Source organism: Rattus norvegicus, chromosome 4 (genome assembly GCF_021556685.1).
Source record: "Rattus norvegicus strain SHRSP/BbbUtx chromosome 4, alternate assembly SHRSP_T2T, whole genome shotgun sequence".
Taxonomy (NCBI): domain Eukaryota; kingdom Metazoa; phylum Chordata; class Mammalia; order Rodentia; family Muridae; genus Rattus; species Rattus norvegicus.
Window position 1 is genome coordinate 2,451,055 of NC_141537.1, and position 21,525 is coordinate 2,472,579.

Sequence of the window (21,525 nt, forward strand, 5' to 3'; positions counted from 1 at the left end):
CCCTGATGCTTTTCTTGGTGATCATCCCACGGTTCTGGAATCTCCAATATGCTGGGGTCTTCACCTACAATCAGGTTTCACCAGTAGTCTCTCATAGACTCTCTTCATGATGCTAAGGTCCACTTCTTTTCATGGTCCCTTCATTCCTGAGACCTCAACTGTTACTAAGGCTGTTCCTTAAACAGTGGCCATCCTTCACTCTCACAGTGCCAAGCCTCATGTGATCTCATGACCCCTTCATACCTTTAAAGCCAATACTACCTTGGTGATTCTCACACATTACAAGTCCAGCTGCAGCAGGAGATACAACCTTGAACATCTCTGGAACACAGCTTCTTTGTACTCCAATTAGATGGAAACAGCATGAAAATCTGGGGCAAGTTTCTTCACAAGGCAGTGTATGCTTTGAATCAGCATCCTAGATATGGTGCAGTTTCTCCCACAGACAGGATCTATGGGTCCAGGAATCAAGAGGTGGAAAAGCGCATTCACTACCACTCCTAGTAGTCCACTAAATGTTGTCTCTGCAACCCTAAATTCTGCTGTGAAGAAGTTTGGAAAGAATGCTAGCAAGTAACTGCAAGCAGTTGCATAGAAAAAGGAAACTTTCCTTCTTTCACTGACCTTATGTATGCCTCCAGCAGAAAATACTTCCCAGATTAAAGTGTGTACCACAACATCTGGATCTATGGTGTTCTTTACTTGAAACTCAATCTGTCTCAGGCTGACCTTGATCAGAGATCTGATTTCCTCTCTCTCCTGGGATTAAAGGCATGTACCACCTTTCTCTGACTAAGCTTTTCATGGTGATTATGTTTCAAGATTCATATCAAAAGCATGTGTTTTTCAGCCTCAAGATCTGAAAATCCACTATAAGATATGGGCAATATATCTTGATATTGACAGACATATCTTCAGTGACTTAATCAGAATACATTTCAATAACTGGAAACCAATTACACATTAAGTCAAAAATAGGTTATCATTATGTTATTATCATCTGCAATACTCCCTATCAGTGTTTTTATACAACAAACTTATATTCAATACACTTCCACACTAGAATGCAATCATTTTTGCTTGACTGACTGCTGTATTTTCTATGATGAGAAACTTGAAGTAACAACATGTGAGTGCCAGGGAGCACTGGTAACTATTATGTGGATTCCTAGACATTCTTTATTTGTCATTAGATATATCTGATTCTGAAATTTTAAAATACATTCCAGTTGCATTAGCTTTATTATATATGACTTTTATTTCATCCTACTTCAAATTCATCCAGCAAAGAAGTGACACAGGAATAAATAAGTAATAATGTATGCTTCAAATATAACTATAAATATCTGTTAAGTCCAATTGTCTCATGGCTTCTTAGTCTGTCTATGTCTCTGTTTAATTTCTGTTTCCATGATCTGTCCATTGATGAGAGTGGGGTGTTGAAATCTCCTACTTTTACTGTGTGTGGTGCAATGTGTGTTTTGAGCTTTAGTGAGGTTTCTTTTACGTATGTAGGTGACCTTGTATTTGGGGCATAGATATTTAGGATTGAGAGTTCATCTTGGTGGAATTTTCCTTTGATGAATATGAAGTCTCCTTCCTTATCTTTTTTGATGAATTTTAGTTGAAAATCGATTTTATTTGATATTAGAATGGCTACTCCAGCTTGCTTCTTCAGACCATTTGCTTGGAAAGTTGTTTTCCAGCCTTTCACTCTGAGGTAGTGTCTTTCTTTGTGTCTGAGGTGTGTTTCTTGTAGGCAGCAGAATGCAGGGCCCTTGTTGTGTATCCAGTTTGTTAATCTTTTATTGTGGAGTTGAGGCCATTGATGTTGAGAGATATTAAGGAATAGTGATTATTTCTTCCTGTTATATTCATATTTGGATATGAGGTTATGTTTGTGTGCTTTTCTTCTCTTTGTTTTTTTGCCAAGACGATTAGTTTCTTGCTTCTTCTAGGGTATAGCTTGCCTCCTTATGTTGGGCTTTACCATTTATTATCCTTTGTAGTGCTGGATTTGTAGAAAGATATTGTGCAAATTTGGTTTTGTCATGGAATATCTTGGTATTTCCATCTATGTTAATTGAGAGTTTTGCAGGATACAGTATCCTGGGCTGGCATTTGTGTTCTCTTAGGGTCTGTATGACATCTGTCCAGGATCTTCTGGCCTTCATAGTTTCTGGCGAAAATACTGGGGTGATTCTGATAGGTCTGCCTTTGTATGTTACTTGACTTTTTCCCTTACTGCTTTTAATATTCTTTCTTTATTTTGTGCGTTTGGTGTTTTGACTATTATGTGACGGGAGGAGTTTCTTTTCTGTTCCAGTCTATTTGGAGTTCTGTAGGCTTCTTGTATGCTTATGGGTATCTCTTTCTTTAGGTTAGGGAAGTTTTCTTCTATGATTTTGTTGAAGATATTTACTGGTCTTTTGAGCTGGGAGTTCAATAGGATACCTATTGTCCTTAGGTTTGAACTTATCATTGAGTCCTGGATTTCCCCTATGTCTCAACCCATTCTTAAACCATTCAGCTATCTTAAAAGTAAGAATTAGCTTCCTTCACTTTACCTGAATAGAGGTACCCCCTGGAAATTTCTGGTTTGTCTTATTGGCTTCACCATGATCATGCATGGAATCCTGCAGTGCATCCCTCTGCTGACATTATTTTCCTGACTATATCTTGGGCATGGCATTCTTTCAGGATAGATTCCCTCTCAGTGTTGTACACAGTGCTGCATTTCAGAAAAGTCAGTGTATGTTATTTCTTTAGCCTTTTTCTGACTGCCACTGAGGTTGTTTTAATATCACATGAACCCTAATGTGATAAAAAGTTCCTGGTAACTGACCATGAGTCACTGTCTTCTTCTGATGCTTCCAAAGTCTTCTATGAAGGAAACAGCATAGTTTAAGTGAGGGGCCTATGCTGAGTCAACATAGAGCTTGATGGAGTCTTTTTCTAGAAAACCCTCTCTTGGGAATTTGATGTTTTGTTTTTTAGGCTATCTGTGTAGAACATGTATCTTACTTGTAGGACCAGCAAGTAACTGCATAGAAAGGTTTCCTGAAGTGGAAATGAGTACAGGCCAGGGCAGCACAGCGTGCTTGAGTCTAAAAGACTTGTACACAACACATCTCCCACTAATTCCTCACTCAACAGGAAATGTTCTGCATAAAAACAAAGTTTTATCTGCGCGCACGCGCGTGTGTGTGTATGTGTGTGTGTGTGTGTATGTATGTGTCTGTGTGTGTGTTTGTGTGTCGTGTGTTTTTGTTTGTTCAGTAGTGAACCTATGTTTCCCTCTATTTCCAAGTTTCATGAGAAAAATACTCTAAGTGTTCACTTTACATCCTACAAACATGAAATACAGCTGCCCAATCATTTGGCATCTCCATCTAGCTCTGTACAGCAAAAGGATTCTTAAGTTAGTAATTTATTCCGTTTTCAAAACGGAAATAAACAGATTTCTTGTGAAATCTGGGGGAGGAGTGGGAAATATGTTCAAGTGAGTCATGTTTCACTGTGGTAACAAATGGTACCGTCCTAGAGCTTAAAGGTCCCTTTTCATTATGGTATAGAAGCAGGACAATAAAGACCTTTAGAAAGCTACCCCCCCAAAAAAGGCACAAAAATACTTGTAAAGTTAGATTTGCAAGTAATTAGGGGCAAAACTGCTGATCTGCATTGAAATCCTTTGGAGCACATCAAAGGAATGGAGTACAGGGAGGTAAGGGCAAGGCTTCTCTATAAAATCCATGAGTTTATATTCCTTCTCTCTTCTTCATTAATTGTGAAAGGTCACTGGAAGGTTTTGTCACTCACTGTGTCTTCTCCAAGGTTGTTTTCCACATTGCCTGTTACCATTTCTTTCTAGCTAACTTGGCACAGTACAACTTCCTCTGGGAGTTTGGCTTGAATTTTATTCATTGAGAATTTGAGTTGCTTGGAGTTGTATCATCATCCAGCAAGTCCCATAGCTATGCTGTGGTGCAAGAACAGGGCAGTTTCAGGAGCTCCTTTAGGTACACAAATAATCTAAAGCACTCCCCTATGTTATCTGTGTAGCATTCTGCAAGTGCTGTTAATCAAAATCATTTTCTCTGAGTAAAGTTCAGCCTCAATGGGGTTAGGAGAAATGAGGACCTTCAGATGGGTCTGGGAGTGTAAGAACATGTAGGCCTATGCAAAGTCATGTTCATAAAGTGGAACAGATGTTTTAGTTGACACAGAGATTCCACAACAAGGAGTAGGTGTTGCCCTTGCAACTAGGGCACATCAGGGTTGTAGTGGTCCCCAGAGTAGCCCTGAAGGAGAAACCATCCAAATTTCCATCAGCCAAGGAGGGAAAATGTACCATAGGTTGGAGCTCTTCAATGGACTATGACTCAGTGTGAGCTATTCCAGGTAAGCATTTACTTACTTAATCCAAATATCTGTGACACAATCACATTATAGGGAGAAAAATTGTTCATTTGGATTCTGGATATGGAGACTTCCTTTGATCCTGGGGGCATAGCATGAATTCAGTCAGACTGTGGTAAAGAGAGCTCCTTAAAAGAGGCTGCACACTTTGGGGAAAGTCTGAAACAGTGAACAAGAAAAAGAGTCTAGTCCACCACCAATATATGATCCTTTGCTGGGAAACAAGCCTACTCTACACAGCCTTGAGAACTTGATAAGTCAGACTGGGCAATAAGCAAGAACCCGGATTCTATGTCATTTTATGAGAGTTCAGTACATCACTGACTGAGCTGTGTATAGGCTATGGCCACTATGTACATATCTCACTCAGCATTTGTTTTTATGACTCCAGAGTATCCTGGGGAATCATTATATTAAGGATTAACTGCGAAAGTAAACACTTGACTGCAATGTACTATGCTTATATAGTGTGAACACAAATGTATTGTGTGTTTGCAAGTTTGTATTAGTGTGTCTGTGTCTGTGCATGTGTTTGTGTGTGCACACATGCATGCATGCTTCCATTGACAGTACACTCATCCGATGACCAGAATTAGAGGAAAGAATGCAGGACACTCTGAAGCAGAAAACTGATCACCCAGGAAAGTGACTTGGGAGAAACAATGCAGAAGCATTCTGACATCTTTGAGATCAGGTAGGAACACAGGCAGAAGCCAATTGGATTTCCTGTCCCTAATTAACTACCCTTTTTGGGTGGCTGACCACTGTCATGGTTTTCAGCCTCAGGAAGCTAAAGAACTACTCAGAGTATTATTCTGGTACAGTTTATGTGAATTTTGTCCATGAAACAATATGTATGATCCTCAGGATTTCTTTGTATTTTGTACTTCTTTCTTCCTGTGAATGCTCTGATAAGATCTGAGAATATTTTCTCTTCTGTTCTCTCACAAATTGCATTAAAATAACCATAGTCTTACAGGGGTGCTGTTATATTTCTACATCACAATCACCTTTAATGTTCCATGTGTAGGCTGGAAAGATATGCATGGAGAACATTCTCAGTGATTACAGGATCTATGCAGTGCCCATGGATTTGATGTGAGATGGTTTTTCTGTGTGTTTGCAGATACAGCGGTTACAAATGGAACCTTCGCAGGTTCCTTCACTAACAAAATAATCATAACCTTCACTTCAATTCTGGTCAGGTTCTTTCTAACGCATCCAAACTGTATTCTAGGTTGGTCATATCTCTCTTGAACTCAGGTTCAGACATAGTTACAATGTTATTATTCAATATAATATACCTGGACCTTTGAAAAATATGCTCATTTTTCTTTTAATACTAGTACAGTGTGTAGTTCACAGTCCAGTTTCTAGCAGTTTTTAAAAGCTGAGATATAAATCCAAGCCCAGGTACTCTATGACACTTGGAGATGCGGGGAATGACCTCAGCTGACAGGTCATGCTGGATTGTCCAACTCAATAGAGCTGGTGTTGGAGGGAGAGCTGAATCGACAATCCCTCAGTAAACCTTTTTTCCCTTGCTCTGCTAGGTCTGAAATTCTCCAGCAGGAACTCAAACATGGTACAGACCAGGACAAGTTCTCCCTTGGAGAGAAGTGCTACAGGAGGAGTACTAAGTGTGCACAGCAAATACACCACTATTGCATCTCATCCCTACTATCCATAGCAATAGTGGCCTGCATTTTCCTCCTTTAGTTTGATTTCTTTGGACTGAATAGACTGTACTTTCATCTCACCTCTCCCCAGAAAGAGTGCACATTTGAAGGGACTCTGAGAAGAGCTGATGCACATCAATTAAGAGATGGTGGGCATCTAGGAAGAGTCTACCCATCCAATTTTGTACTTGTCCTGATGGGTCATCCAGAAGAGTTTCAAGGAGATCAATCCAGAACATTGGAAAGACATTAAGACCAAGACTGTAATGTATTTTATACTCGGTATTGGATGGCCTTGTCCTTCATACCCCTCTCCAACAGAAGAGACCTCCTTACATTCCGCTTGAAAAGATTATTACCATCAGTAACTGCTTGTCTACTATGTTCCAAGGTCAACCACAGGCTATAAGTCTGTTCTGCAAAACGAGCAACAAAAGAATGTTTAGCATAATTCCTCTGTTTAGATTTTGGTTTGAGTTTTGATTATTTTGTTTCTTTGGTGTTTCTGTATTCATTTGAAAGTTTGTTATTTATTTGTTTTTGTTTTATTCTTGCAGTTGATTCACTATTTTGATAAGGATATAGACTGTATACATTGCCTATGTGCATCTGGTTACTATTGAGTAAATTGGATGTATTTTAAATAAAACAGTGATCTCAAACTCTTCACTCTTAAGAACCTTCTTTATTGAGGTGCATTCTCGTGGGAACTGGGCATCATAAATGCTTCCCAGTCAGACTGAGATGCAAAGGCAATTATTCTCTCTGTAGACTGTATTTCCAACTCTGTGAATACCAAGTTCATCATGCAAAGATTACCCACATTTTATCCTTGTTGTCAAATATTTAGCTACCACTTAATTATGCTCCTCTGTGCACGAGAGTGTTGAATAAATCAATGGGATATACATCAGGTTTTCTATAATATTTCCCAGGAAATAAAAACATGGGATAAGGGAGATTAAAAGCAATCAGGAAGCCAGCACCCAAATTTTGTTTTGGAGAGAGCTGGACAGCCAGAAATTTGGACAATCCTGACCACAGGACAGACCGCCACTTCTGCCCACCTCTGCCCACATCCCTGGCCCAAGGGGAAATTGCACAGTGCCTCCGGATACAGGAATGTGGGAGCAGTCAGTGACAGGAACCTACTTGGACCAGCCTGGACCCAGAACTGAACTGAGTCCCGAGAATATTTGAAGAAAACCAAAGGCATAATATTCTGTGTTTCCTGATTGTGTCTTTTTTTTTTAAAGCTCTAAGTGAGATTTTGTTTTGTTTTGTTTTGGTTTTTTGTTGTTTTGTTTTGGGATATTTTTTCATTTCCATTTCAAAGGTTATTCCTGTTTTCCTGGAAATTAGACGCCCCCCCATACCATCGCACCCCCATTCTTCTATAACGTGTTCCCTTTCCCATCGACGCCCTTTCCTGACCCCTGACATTCCCCTTCACTGAGGGTCCAAGGTAGACAAGACCAATTTTTCTTCTATTTGTGCCCAATGAGACCATGCTCTACTACATATGCATTTGGATCATGGGTCAGTCCATGTATAGTCCTTGGGTAGTGGTTTAGTCCCTGGGAGGTCTGGTTGGTTGGCATTGTTGTTCTTATGGGGTTGCAAGTCCCTTTAGCTCTTTTAACCCTTTCTTTAATTCGTCCATCTTGGGTTCAGTTCTCAGCTCAATGATTTATTACTAGCATTCGCCTCTGTAATTGACATGATTTGTCTGTGCCTTCCAGTAGATCGCTACAGCAGGCTCCTGTCCTCATGTACTCCTTAGCTTCATCAATCTTATCTACTTTTGGTTATACACACACACACACACACACACACACACACACACACATATACACACATATATAGATAGATATAGATAAATAGAGATAGAGATAGAGATATATAGATATATAGAGCCTATATACATATGTGGGGCAGTCTCTGAATCGGCATTCATTCAGTCTCTGCTCCAAACTTTTGCCTCCATATCCCCACCTATGAATATATTTGTTCTCCCTTTTAACAAGGAATGAAGCATCTGCATTTCAGTGGTCCTGCCTCTTGAGAGGTGAATGCTAGCAGCAAACATTGAACTGAGACTGGGCTTCCCATTGGAGGAAATAGTGAAAGTATTGGAAGAGCTGAAAGGGTTTGCAACCCCATAAGAACAACAATGCCAACCAACCAGAGCTCCCAGGGACTAAACCATTACCCAAGGACTATACATAGACTGATCCATGGCTCCAGCTGCATATGTAGCAAAGGATGGCCTTGTTGGGCACCAAAGGAAGGAGAAGCACTTGGTTCTGCCAAGGCTGGATCCGCCAGTGTAGGTGTATATGGGGGGTGACAAATTGGATGGGGAACACCAATATAGAAGCAGGGAAGGGGGATGGCATAGAAGGCTTATGTCCAGGAAACAAGTAAAGGAAATAACACTTGAAATATAAAAAAAAAAATTCAATATTGAAAAAAATACTGAAAAAAATGAATTTGTGACCAATGGTGCTGGGTTAATTCCTCACAAGTTGATCAGATCTTGAAAAAGTTCACATTGATAGATTTCTAGGGGAGGAACTCCCAACATTCCCCGCTTCAATAAAAATAGGGCTATGTATTCAGGCCCTTCTCATCTTATGAGACACAGGTTGTCCCTTTGCAGATCATGGGAGACAAACAAAAGAAAATGAAAGTTCATAGCCTATACAGCTGGGTGTGGTCATTGTTTGGCCTTGTCTACCTGGATGGTTAATCCCAAGATTTTCACTTTTCTGTATTTGAAATATGGAAATGAGCTGGAAAAATGAATCAGCAGTTAAGTACAGTGGCTGCTCTTCCAGAGGACCTGGGTTGGAGCCCTAGTACCCACGTGGCAGCCCTCAACACTCCTTAACTCTAGTGCCAGGGATCTCATGCCCTCTTCTGATCTTTCTAAGCACCAGTCACACACTAGTGCACAGATATACATGCAAGCAAAACACCTGTGGACATAAAAACAAACAAACAAATACAAGCGAATAAATAAATCTATGGAAACCACTATATCTCAACAGAGCATAGGTTTGCTACAAACAATAAATGAACATTTTTTTGGTGTCTACAAGAATTTATTCATACTTTCTTAAATAAAAGATGAAAAGGAGGGGGAGAAGGAAGGAGAGGAGGAGGAGGAAGATGAGGAAGATGAGGAGGAGGTGATGGTGGTTCGGGTGGTCAGGGAAGTTATTCATAAACACTGAACAGGAACCAAGACTCCATAACTTGGGTACTCCTCGTACACTCAGCCACAGATCCCTGACAGACTCCCACCCTCCGGGGGTTCCTTTTCAACAAGACACCCAGATCAGCAGCAGAGGTACCTGGGGTCAACACTCAGATTGTGAACAATGGGATGGAAGGGAAAAGTTCAAAAATTGGAGCTGAGAAGGAGAAGGGATGAGGAAGAGAGATCCTAGGATCTAGAGGACAGAGACGGGCCATAGGAGGGGAAAGTGAGCCAGTATGGGGGTGCCCCCCGACTGCTGTGGCCCATGCTCCCTGGACCCCAGAGAACCCCATGGTTCGTTCTTCAGTCCACTCCCCTATTCCTGAAGCCTCACAAGCCCAACTCCAAGTTCTCCAGCTCCTCCTCCAGAACCTTGTGCCATGTCAGCTTCTTCAGCTGTTCTCTGCTGAACTGCCCGGCCTGGAGGTGTTACTGAAGCTCCTCCACCTATCAGTTTCTTCCTTAGGTTCTCGATCTTCTTGGCTTTCTCTGTGGTGCCAACAGAGTCGGGTGCATGGAAGGTAGCTAGAGATGTGGCTTGGGGGCCATGGTGAGCACTGGGTGTCTGGGCTGAGTCTCTCAGAGACACCTTATCAAGAGTCCTGTTCTGGGTTCGGTCCCCAGCTCCGAAAAAAAGAAAAGGAAAAAAAAGAGTCCTGTTCAAGGCCTCTACATCTTTCTCCTGCTGCTGCCTCCTCTTCTCCTTCTGCTTCAGGTTGTGTTTGGCTGTCTTGGAGAGGCCTGCTTCACCACTGTCAGGTCTGGATGGGGTGACCTGGGTGGTATCATCAAGGCTCTGCCCTGGGGGAAGTTCTGGTTTACTCTTGAAAAACTTCACATACTTGTTTTCATAGACTGGGATTCTTGGAGCACGTATCCTTCTTTGACCCTCAGCTGCTTGTGCTATGTCCCATCGGGTCTCTGTGTTGAGGCAATGTAGTTGCCGCCGGTCTCGTCAGTTACATAGGGAGTCACCATCTTGAGAACCCAAACACAATAAATGAATTTCTAGGGGTAATAAATGGAATTGTCCTGCATTTAAGTTCTTGATAAATGGCAGCATTCATTCCCTTTTAAAATTGCTTTTTAAGTGATCTGGGTTGGATCTGGAATTGTGTTGGGTGCTTTTGAGTTTGAGAACTCAAGTAGACTATGCCTTTTTATGCATCATTGTTGCTGTCTAGTGGATGAGTTAGGTCCATTTTAAACCTAATGCAGGCATGACAAAGTGAGTTCGGAGAGGATGTACTGAGAACAACTCCCTGAGCTCTGGGTTAAAATTTCTAGCTGCCTCCTAGATAACCCACTGGCTCTACATGGAAACCTTGCTCAGGTTACCTTCCTAATTTCCACCACCTTATGTCACTGGCATGATGGATGCCTGAAAAACACTGTTCTTCAGCCCAATCTGCTTCTTCCCAGGTGCCAGCTTGTTCTATGTCTAGAAGGCTCATTCATGTTCATCTCCTTTCAATAACCCTGTGTATCCTTCAGAACACAGTTGAGTTCTTCCCAGAATATGGGAATAACACCAGACAATGGAGACTTTAGAGTCAGGAGAACATCTAAGAAGCCAGGATACTCAGATTGCACAGGATCCTGATAACCATTGGGGAAGACAGGGTGGAAAGACAGATGGCCACTTCTCTATTCTCTATTTGAGAGCGCACATGCACTTCATAATTCAGGAGAGACTCTACATGCATACCTGTAAATAGCTGAGCTGATTACTACGAATTGCTGGTTTGCTCTGAGTTAACTTCTAATCCAGGAATACTTCAAGAGGAATACAAGGTTTGGTGGCCTTTGCCTATTCAAACCCAGTTGCAGAAATACCAAGGAGGAAGAGCTACAGGAATATTAAATACAGAAGCCCCTAGCATGAATCTCAGGAACAAGGCAGCCGCCTGACCAGAGGAGAAAGCCTGAGCTTTGAAATGAAGGACTATGCTCCCAACCACTCCTTGCTGGAGATGAGATGGAAGGTAAGACATTAATCTCAGATCTCTAGCTCCCAGAGTATAGCACAGCTTCAAGATTCAGTTCTTTGTTAGCTATTGTTTTCTTTCATGCTGCTTTTAGGATTATTTCTTTTAGTTTTCTTTCCTTTTCTTTTCTCCTTTCCTTCCTTCCTTCCTCCCTTCCTTCCTTCCTTTCTTTTTTAATATAGGGTTTCACTGTGTAGCTCTTGTTCTCTGGGAACTCGATCTGTTGACCAGTATGGCCTTGAACTCAAAAAGACTAGACTCACAGATTTCTAAAATCCTGTTGGAGTCTGGATACTCAATTTCAGACCAGATAGTCTGTCTACAATCATGGGACTGAACACAGTGCTACAGGCACAAAGTAACCTCTAGAACCATAGAAAGAAACACTTGAGGCCTGGCAGTAACCTTTGGCACCTCAGACTTCAGGATTTCATACCCACATGGATGTCAGATACCACTGGAAGCAAAATTGCAGTATTTCAAGGGAACCCTGAGCAAACTGGAACCAATCCTCAGGCCCTGAACTGACCTCTAAGGCCACTGGGCTGGAAATGTGGTTGAAATGTACTTTCTGGTCCTGCAGGAATGGGGAGTTTGGATCCAGAACTGAGCCCCACATAAGCTGGAGGCTCAGTCACAGGCACACTCTAGACATCAGGCATTTCTGGAAAAAATAATTTTTCACCTGTCCATGTACTGATAAACTCTGAGGCCGACTTCATATTTTCCCTTGAGTATCCACCAGGAATAGTACATGTGGATTATGATAGTGGTTCTGTTTTTAGTTCCTTCAGTAACCTCCATATTATTCTCTACAGCCATTACATTCCTATCAGCAATATAAACCTATATCTATTTATTTCTGTATTAAAAACCAAAAACAGAAATAGTATTTGGATGTGTGAGTGATATTTATATCAGGGAATATGTGTACCACAGGGCAGAGCTGAGGGTCAGAGAGAGTCTGTATGAATTGGTTCCTTCTCCCACATTTACATTGGTTCTAAGTATTGAACCTGGGTCATCAGGCCAGGATCTAAGTTGCTTTACATACAGAATAATCATTTTCCCTGGGGTGACATGGAATTTCAGTGGAGTTTCTAATTGTATTTCCTTGGTTGCTAAAATCACATTTATTGGTTTTCTGTACATCTGTTTAGCAGTTGAGGGCTGGAAGTGTGGCTTAGTGGTAGAATATTTACCCAGCATCCAGTTCTGGGTGCAGGCCCAAGTAATACACACACACACACACACACACACACACACACACACACACACACATGTTCACGCATGAGACACATAGTCACAAAGACACAGAGAGACAGAAACTGACAGACTTATAGACAGACAGAAATTTCTATTCAGATCATTTGCTCATCTACTAATTATATTGCTTATTAGCTATCATTGTTTTATTTTAGTTTTGTTTTTAGATAAGATCTTACTGTAAAGCCCTAGATGGTCTAAAACAAGCTATGTAAAGAGGATGGCCTGACCTAACAGAGTTTTACCTGTTTATGGTGACTTGAGTTAGGATTAGAATGTGCCACACTGTCCTTCTCTACTTTACTTCTTTATAGGATGTAGATTTATTCTAGGTTAGATGAATGATTGAGCAAAGATATCCTCTCAAGAATACTTTGGGGGCTTAAGTTACAGTCTTTGATCCATTTTGAGTTGATTTTCATAGAGCAGGAGGGATGGGGATCTAGTGTTACTCTTCAATGTGTAGCTACTCAATTTGCCTGACATCACCTGTTTAAGAATACCTTTTCTCCAACACACATTTATTAAGTAGGAATCAGATGGCTGTGACTACATGGCTTATTTCTCAGTCCTCTGTTCTATTCCATTGACACATAATGTATGTGTTTCTACAAAATCCTGTCTTTTGTTATCCCAACTCTGTCTAATTTTGACATTAAGTAATGTGGTACAGGGAGCATTTGTGGTTTTGATCAGGATTCTTCTGGCTATTCAATAGAGTCTTAACAATAAAAGAAAGACATTCAATATAGATGTCTAGCCTGTATATCAGTGCTTCTCACCCTTCCTAAAGCTGTAGCCCTTTAATAGAGTCCTTGTGTTGTGGTGACCCCTAACTATGACATTACAAAGGGGCTGCAATCCACAAATTGCAAAATGCTGCTCTACACACATGCACACACATGAGCTCACTCTCCCGAAGGTATAAATGGACTCTCTCCATAATAAGTACATCACACACACACACACACACACACACACACACACACACACACACACACACACACAAAGTCTTAAAATATCTGATATAATTCAACAGGGCATCTGTCCCATCTTTTCCTTGTTGGAGAATTTGGACACTTTTGTTTGCTACAGCTTCAATATCATTTCTTCTTAAAGGCATATATTTGGAACAATTTAGTGTGCATCTCTGGCTATCCAAGAACTCACTATGTAGACTAGGCTGACCTAGAACTCACAGAGATCTCTGGGCTTCTGCCTTCCAAATGCTGTGATTTAGGTATGTGTATTACCAGGATCAATATCATTGTTTTTTACATTTCATTTAGGTGTTTTTATATCCTGCAAAAGATTATGAGTCATGAACTGGGTGCTGAGACTTGAACTTGGGTGCTGTGGATGAGCAGCTGGTCCTCTTAACCACTAAGCTATCGCTCCAGCCCCTTACATGATTTTTGGTCAAAGAATAAGATATGAATTATATATTTCTCTCTGAGTGGAAACATGACAATCTGAATTATTCAAGACTTGTAATATAGATGCATACCTTCGGCTCCTCCCATAAAATTAATTCAGATGGGCTTGTCAATCACATGGACAGAAAACAAACTTCAAAAACTATAACCTTGAAACATAAGTCATCTAAAGACCTTAAAAGGATACAAGAGATAACTATCCCTTCAATGACCAAGGGAGCCCCTCCCTTGATGCAGCTGCTTACAGATTGTCCTGGTTAGATTTATTTTTTCTTTTTGTTCACCTTGGCAAAAATCAGGATCAACAGGAAAGAAGGAACTTCTCTTGAAAAATTCTCCCCTTAAACGGGCCTATACAGAAGTCTGTGGAGGAATTTTCTTGATTAAGGACTAATGCAGGAGAGCCCAACCTACTGTGGGTGAGGCCACCTAGATAGGGGTTATTGTGTAGTATAAGGAAGCAAGCCATGAGCAAGAAGCCAATAAGCTTTCTTTTTCTCCCCAGCCTCTGTTTCTGTTCCTGCCTCCAGGTTCCTGCCTTGAGTTACTGCTCTGTCCGTCTTCCATGAATGATGAAGGACAAGCTTTAAAATGAAATAAACCTCTCCCTTCCACCTCGCTTTGGTCCTTGTGTTTATCATAGCAACAGAAATCCTGACAAAAATTCACCTTCACTAAGTCTGACATCTTCGCAAGTTCTAACTAAAAAACTGTAATTTTTATCATCCTGACCCCTCTACATCACCCCTTATAACTACTGAAAACATTCCTAATCTGTTGGCCATAATATTGGGAGCATTCCTACTCTCTCTGAAGACACCCCCACCCACACAAGACAATGCATCTGATTTTGCAAGCTTCCATATTGAACCTGCCTGCTTTCTTGGTCTCTAACTTGGAAGACATGTCCCCCTCCCCCAGTCACCACCCACCACCTACCACTACCTACCCATTACCCACCCATCCCCTTGTCTTCCATGCCCCTGAATATTATTCTGCAGGTCTCCATGTTGAGCCTGCTTGCTTTCTTTATATCTAACCCTGAAAGCATGGGTTTCTTTCTTCTTTTGCCCATTTCTCTCCTGCTAGTTGAGGAAGTTCTATGGTGCCTGCCTTGTTGATACTGTCCTCTCAAACCCCATAAAATGGGCCTTCAGCTTCCTCTTGAGTTTGTTAAGTTCTTTTATCTATGAGATGAGGAGCTCTCAGAAAGGCAGCCTGAATTTCCCAGTAATGATCATAAAGAAATGAAGACACAATGGAGCAGCAAATGTGTTGTTGTTGTTGTTGCTGCTGCTGCTGTTGTTTTGTTTGTTTTGTTTTGTTGACATGGTTGTGATAAAGAGTGGACAGGCATGAGGTCAGCTTAGATCAGATGATAAAGGAATAAGTGGGATCCAATTGGGGAATTTAAGAAGGCTTGCATCAAATTTAGTAAGTAGTTTTCTCCTCTGTGTCCCTGTGTTTGCCAGGATGAGGTTGGTCCTTTTCCCCAGGTATACTAAATGAACTAACTTCTCAATGATAGCTGCTTCTCAAATGCCAGCACACCTCAGCAGTGAGGGGACAGAGACACAACTCCATGCTGCTGACCTTGGTAACTTGATGAGTTCCCTGGGAACTTTAGGAACCTTGACTAAGGACAAACCAGGATTCACAGCTTCAATAATAAAAATAATTTTGGGTTTAAACAGTTTATAAAGAAGGGTTGGAGACTTTTATTAAACATATTTCATTATGGGCTTAATCATAAGACTTAACAGAAAGAGACACTCTCAGAAGAAAGTACACAGGAGAGTACAAATGTGGGTTTCTAAAAGAGAGCAAAATGTACCTAGGTGTGGGAACAGTCTCCCCAAGGGAGAGGAGCAACTGATTGTGTGAGCGTTAGCCATATGGTCAAGTTTGGTGGTTCGTGGGTGTTTCCTTCTCCAGAGAAGAAGCTATTTCTGCAGAGAATAATTGACTGAGTAAAACTGCAGCCATGTGGAGACTTTGGGGTGCTGCCAACCAGGAAGCTAATTCCCTTACCCTAAGCTAGCTTTAGCGTCTTGAATTCTGAGCCATTCCTTGCCCACTTCTATTACTGAAACTAACAGTCTCATTCACAACAAAAGTCTCTGCAGAGGGTCAGTCCTCCCACTTACAGAGGAAGGGAGACTTGGCTAGCTAGTTCTGTGTCAACTTAATACAAGCTAGTATTATCTGAAAGGAGGGAAACTCATTTGAGAAAATACCTCCATAACATCTGACTGTAAGTTATTTTCTCAATGACTGATATGGGATGACCCAGCCCATTGTGGGTGGGGCCATCCCAGAGCTGGTGGGCCTGGGAGCCAAAAGGAAGCACACTGAGCAAGTCATGAAGAGTAAGTCAGTAAGCAGCACCCCTCCATGGCCTCTGCAGCAGCTCCTTCTTCCAGGTTCCTGCCCTGTTGAGTTCCTGTCCTGGCTTCCTTCATTGATGCACTATGAGGTGAAATCCCTTTCCTCCGCAGATTGCTCTCCTTGTGGTTTCAGCAAGGCAGTGGTAACCCTGAATAAAACAGTTTAGGTCAGTACAGCCTTTGTTGTTACCTCCGACTTTGTGTGCTTCCAGAATCCATGTTCTTAACCATACAGAATACTGGGATAAAATTAACCACTGTGTATAAAACTTTCCACTCAAAGATACGGAATATGGGAGGAGGCAGACAGCACAAAATGGCTAAAACCAGGAACTAGCAGACGTGCACTGTCCACAGGAAACCTCAGTCTTGATTCCCCTGGTAAACAGAAAGAAGTCTGAAGCCAGGAGGAATCAGAAATGGCCTAGGAAACTCTTTCAGGAGCATTGTAAACTGACAGGATTCTTGTGTGTAGGTTCAGCTGCCCTTCCTTCACATTCCTTTCAATTTTCCTGAACCCACACCACTCTGCCCTGGAAGGATTTCCGTGCCAATCATTCTGTCTGAGACTGCATGGACTCATTGGGCTGCTTCCAAGGGCAACACAGGAAGAATATACAATTTATCACACACTGCTTTGTTCCTCTCTAAGAAAAAAGAAAGAACAGAACAGTGTGATATAGGTTAAAGGAAAGATCTTAAGAGGTAATAACTGGTTTTCTGTGAAGTTTTTTCCTTAAACTGCCTTTTACAGAACAGCAGGGCTCCCCCACACTTCCCAGGGGCTCCTTAGAACATTTTTTTCTTTTCATTCTTCAGTTGGAGTTGAGGGAGGGTTCGGAAGGCTCTCTTCATTGTCCCTTCAGGGAGCCCAGCAGGAGGCTCTGCTCTCCAGAGTCACCAGAAATGGCATGCATCAGCAACACTGAGCCAGGAGATGGAGACAGGAATTCAGTGTGCTAGCTATCTGGTGGCCCTAGATTAAGTCTCCAGTCAAAAAAGCCTTATGAGTAGGGCTCTGCAACAGGACAAGCTTGGGAGCCACTTAGTAAAGCAGAGAAGCCTACTGGAGGAAGGAACCATGTCACCAGTGGTTCATGGATCCCTTTCCTCCACAATGGAAAGACACTGGGGAGAAACATAACTTTCTTGTATGAAAAGGCATTTTTTTAAAGGTTAGGCAAAAGAAAAAAATTAGACCAGCCCCGCATAATGGAAATAAAATACAAATCACATTTGTGATTTCAAATTTTCTAATAGTCCTATATTTTAAAAATAATAGGTCAAAAGAAATGAGTGAAATTTGAGTCATATATCATGGTTCTAGTCAATGCATTATCATTTAACATATAATCAGTATAAAGACATTTACTAATGATGTCATTAACACTGATGTATTTCATATTAAGCTCTGTATTCTGATGTGCATTTTACACATACAGCTATTGGCACAAAACAAAGCACTTGCTTCCAACAGGCTAAGAGTCAAATAACTGTGACCAGAAATGTGGATTCAATTTGCTGGATATATGATGAGAGAGAGAGAGAGAGAGAGAGAGAGAGAGAGAGAGAGAGAGAGAGAGAGAGACCAGCCAGAGGCATTTAGAAGAGTCCAGAGCAGAAAAAGAAAGCTGTAAACTGAACATGGTCAACATTCTGGACAGGGCCAGACTCTCTGCAGGAGCATAGAGAACAGAGAAAACAGGGAGACTCGCAGGGTTGTAAGGAATTTGACTGGCTGGGGTCAGGGAGCCTGTGAACTGAGGAGGCTGGGATGCTGGCTTGGACTCTGAAATGTGCACTAGTACCTGATTACCTATAACATTGAAGAAGCCTGGAGCTCTCACATGGTAATGGGAACCACAGGTACCCATGTGTCCCTTCTGCTGGGTAAGGGGAACAGAAGCTAGTTTCACATGTTCCAGAGGAATGCTGACTCTTACCTGACTGCCACAGGCTGAGCTCATTGGACTGCCTCTTGGGATTCGGGGAACTGGAGTTTCTTTTGGACCTGACACTAGAGGAGTAGTCCCATGATCTTTTATAATAATAAAAGAAAAAATAGTCCTGAATTAATTTACTAAGTGAATTAATAAGGAAATTAGGTTAAATTAGCTAATACCACAGAAGGGAAATCTCTGGTACAGGTTTCAGATGCTGTCAGATGACCTTTGCACCTTTAGGGTTGTTGTGATCTAAGTTAGAACATCTCAAACATTTTACATAATAGTCACAAGTATGAGGGCCCATGGCTCGCCAAAGAATGATACTCGGACTCAAATAGTATGAAAAGACATTGAGTGTTTTATTCTGCAGAAGTCCAGCATGCTGAAGTCCCTCATTAGCAAGTCAGAGAGACAACCAATGAGCTTGCAGGCCTGTTTTAAGGTACATTAGGGGATTCTGGGGTAAGTGACTATACTGGCTGGTTTGTGTGTCAACTTGACACAAGCTGAAATTATCACAGAGAAAGAAGACTCAGTTGAGGAAATGTCTCCATGAGACCGATCTGCAAGGCAGTGATCTCAACTAGTGATCAAGAGGGGAAGATCCAGCCCATTGTGGGTGGTGCTGTCCCTGGGCTGGAGTTCTTGGGTTCTATAAGAGAGCAAGTTGAGCAAGCCAGGAGAAGCAAGGAATTCACCATGGAAATTATATTCCGTTTGTGAAAATTTTGATATATCTTTAAATATACACTTATTCCAAGTGTTTCCTATTGGGAACTAAATGAATTTGCAAAGAAACGAAGATTTTATTCATGAAAACTTTGCTTTATCATGAAAACTACACTTATTTCAAGTGTGTGCTATTGGGAAGTATTAGAGATTCCGTTCGTGAAAATTTTGCTATATCTTGAAAAGTACACTTATTACAAGTGGGAACAATTGGGAACTAATGGAAATCTCCAAGATAGTGAGACTCCATTTGTCAAAATTTTGCTATATATTGAAAAGTACACTTATTACAAGCACATATTGTTGGGAACGAAGTGAATTTACCATTATACAGAGATTCTGTTTGTGAAAATTTTGCTGAATCTTGAAAATTACACTTACTACAAGCATGTCCTTTGGGAACTAGCTGAATTTGCCAAGATACTGAGAGTCTGTTCATGAAAATTTTGCTATATTTTGAAATGTACATTATAACAATCGAGGCCTATCGGGAACAAACTGAATTCGCCATGGAACTTAGATTCCGTTCATCAAAATTTTGCTATATCTTGAAAAGTACAATTATTACAAGTGTGTCCTTATGGGAACTAACTGAATTTGTCAAGAAACTGAAATTCCAGTCGTTAAAATATTGGTATATCTTGAAAAGTACACTTATTACAAGGGCATCCTATTAGGAACTAATGGAACTCGCCAAGATACTGAGTTTCCATTCGTGAAAATTTTGCTATATCTTGAAAAGCACACTTATTACAAGTGGGTCTTATTGGGAACTAACTGAATTCGCAAAAATACTGAGAGTCCGTTCGTCAAAATTTTGTTATATTTTGAAAAGTACATTATTACAAGCGCGTACAATCGGGAACTAACTGAATTTGAAATGGAACTTAGATTCTGTTCGTGAAAATTTTGCTATAGCTTGAAAAGTACAATTATTACAAGTGGGTCCTGCTGGGAACAAACTGAATTCACCACGGAACTTAGATTCTGTTTGTGAAAATGTTGCTATATCTTGAAAAATACACTTATTACAAACACATCCTTTTGGGAACTAACTGAATTCGCCAAGACACTGAGATTCCATTCTTGAAAATTTTGCTATATCTTGAAATGTGCACTTATTACAAGTGTGTCCTATTTGGAAGTAACTGAATTTGCCTAGAAATTTAGATTGCGTTCATGAAATTTTGCTATATCTTGAAAAGTACACTTGTTATAATCGCGCCCTATGGGGACCTAATGGAATTCGCCTAGATACTGAGATTCCAATCAAGAAAATTTTACTCTATCTTGAAAAGTACAATTATTACAAGCGCGTCCTATTGGGAACTAACTGAATTCGCCTAGAAGTTGAGATTCGTTTTTGAAAATTTTGCTATATTTTGAAAAGTACATTATTACAAGTGCGTCCAATTGGGAAACAACTGAATTCACCATGGAAATTATATTCTGTTCGTGAAAACTTTGATATATCTTTAAATATACACTTATTACAAGTGCGTCCTATTGGGAACTCACTGAATTCGCCTAGAAACTGAGATTGCAATTGTGAAAATTTTGCTATATCTTGAAATGTACAATTATTACAGGTGCATCCTATTGGGAAGTAACTGAATTCACCAAGAAACTGAGAGTCTGTTCGTGAAAGTTTTGCTATATTTTGAAAAGTACTTTATTACAAGTGCGTCCTATTGGGAACTAACTGAGTTCGCCAAGATATTGAGATTAATTTCGTGTAAACTTTCCTATATCTTGAAAAGTACGCTTGTTACAAGTGCATCCTTTGGGAACTAACTGATTTCGCCAAGAAACTGAGATTTCATTAAAGAAAATTTTTGTATATCTTTAAAATTACACTTATAACAAGCTCGTCCTATTGGCAACACCTGAATTTGCCAAGTAATTGAGATTCCGTTTGTGAAAATTTTGATAAATCTTTAAAAGTACACTTATTACAAGCGCGTCCTATTGAGAACTAACTGAATTTGCCTAGAAACGGAGATTGCATTCGTGAAAATTTTGATATATCTTGAAAAGTACATTTATTACAAGCGCGTCCTATTGGGAACTAACTGATTTCGTAAGAAACTGAGATTCCATATGTGAAAATTTTGCTATATCTTGAAAAGTACATTTAATTGTCCTTTTGGGAACTATTATCTAGTTCCATCCATATGCCTATGAATTTCATGATGTCATTGTTTTTAATAGCCGAGTAGTACCCTATTGTGTATATGTACCACATTTTCTGTATACATTCCTCTGTTGAAGGACATCTGGGTTCTTTCCAGCTTCTGACTATTGTTAATAAGACTGATATGATCATACTGGAACATGTGTCTTTGTTATACTTTGGAGCATATTTTGGGTATATGCCCAGGAGAGGTATAACTGGGTCCTCAAGTAGTAA

At 40.6% G+C, this 21,525-nt stretch overlaps 1 pseudogene across 1 annotated transcript; it reads right to left on the reverse strand.

The window, feature by feature from the left end:
• Window positions 1–1,227: 1,227 nt before the first annotated feature.
• Window positions 1,228–10,352, reverse strand: LOC147994627 (partner of Y14 and mago pseudogene; annotated as a pseudogene). Its single transcript, XR_015685864.1, has one exon. The product of XR_015685864.1 is annotated as a partner of Y14 and mago pseudogene, transcript variant X2 (transcript).
• Window positions 10,353–21,525: the final 11,173 nt, after the last annotated feature.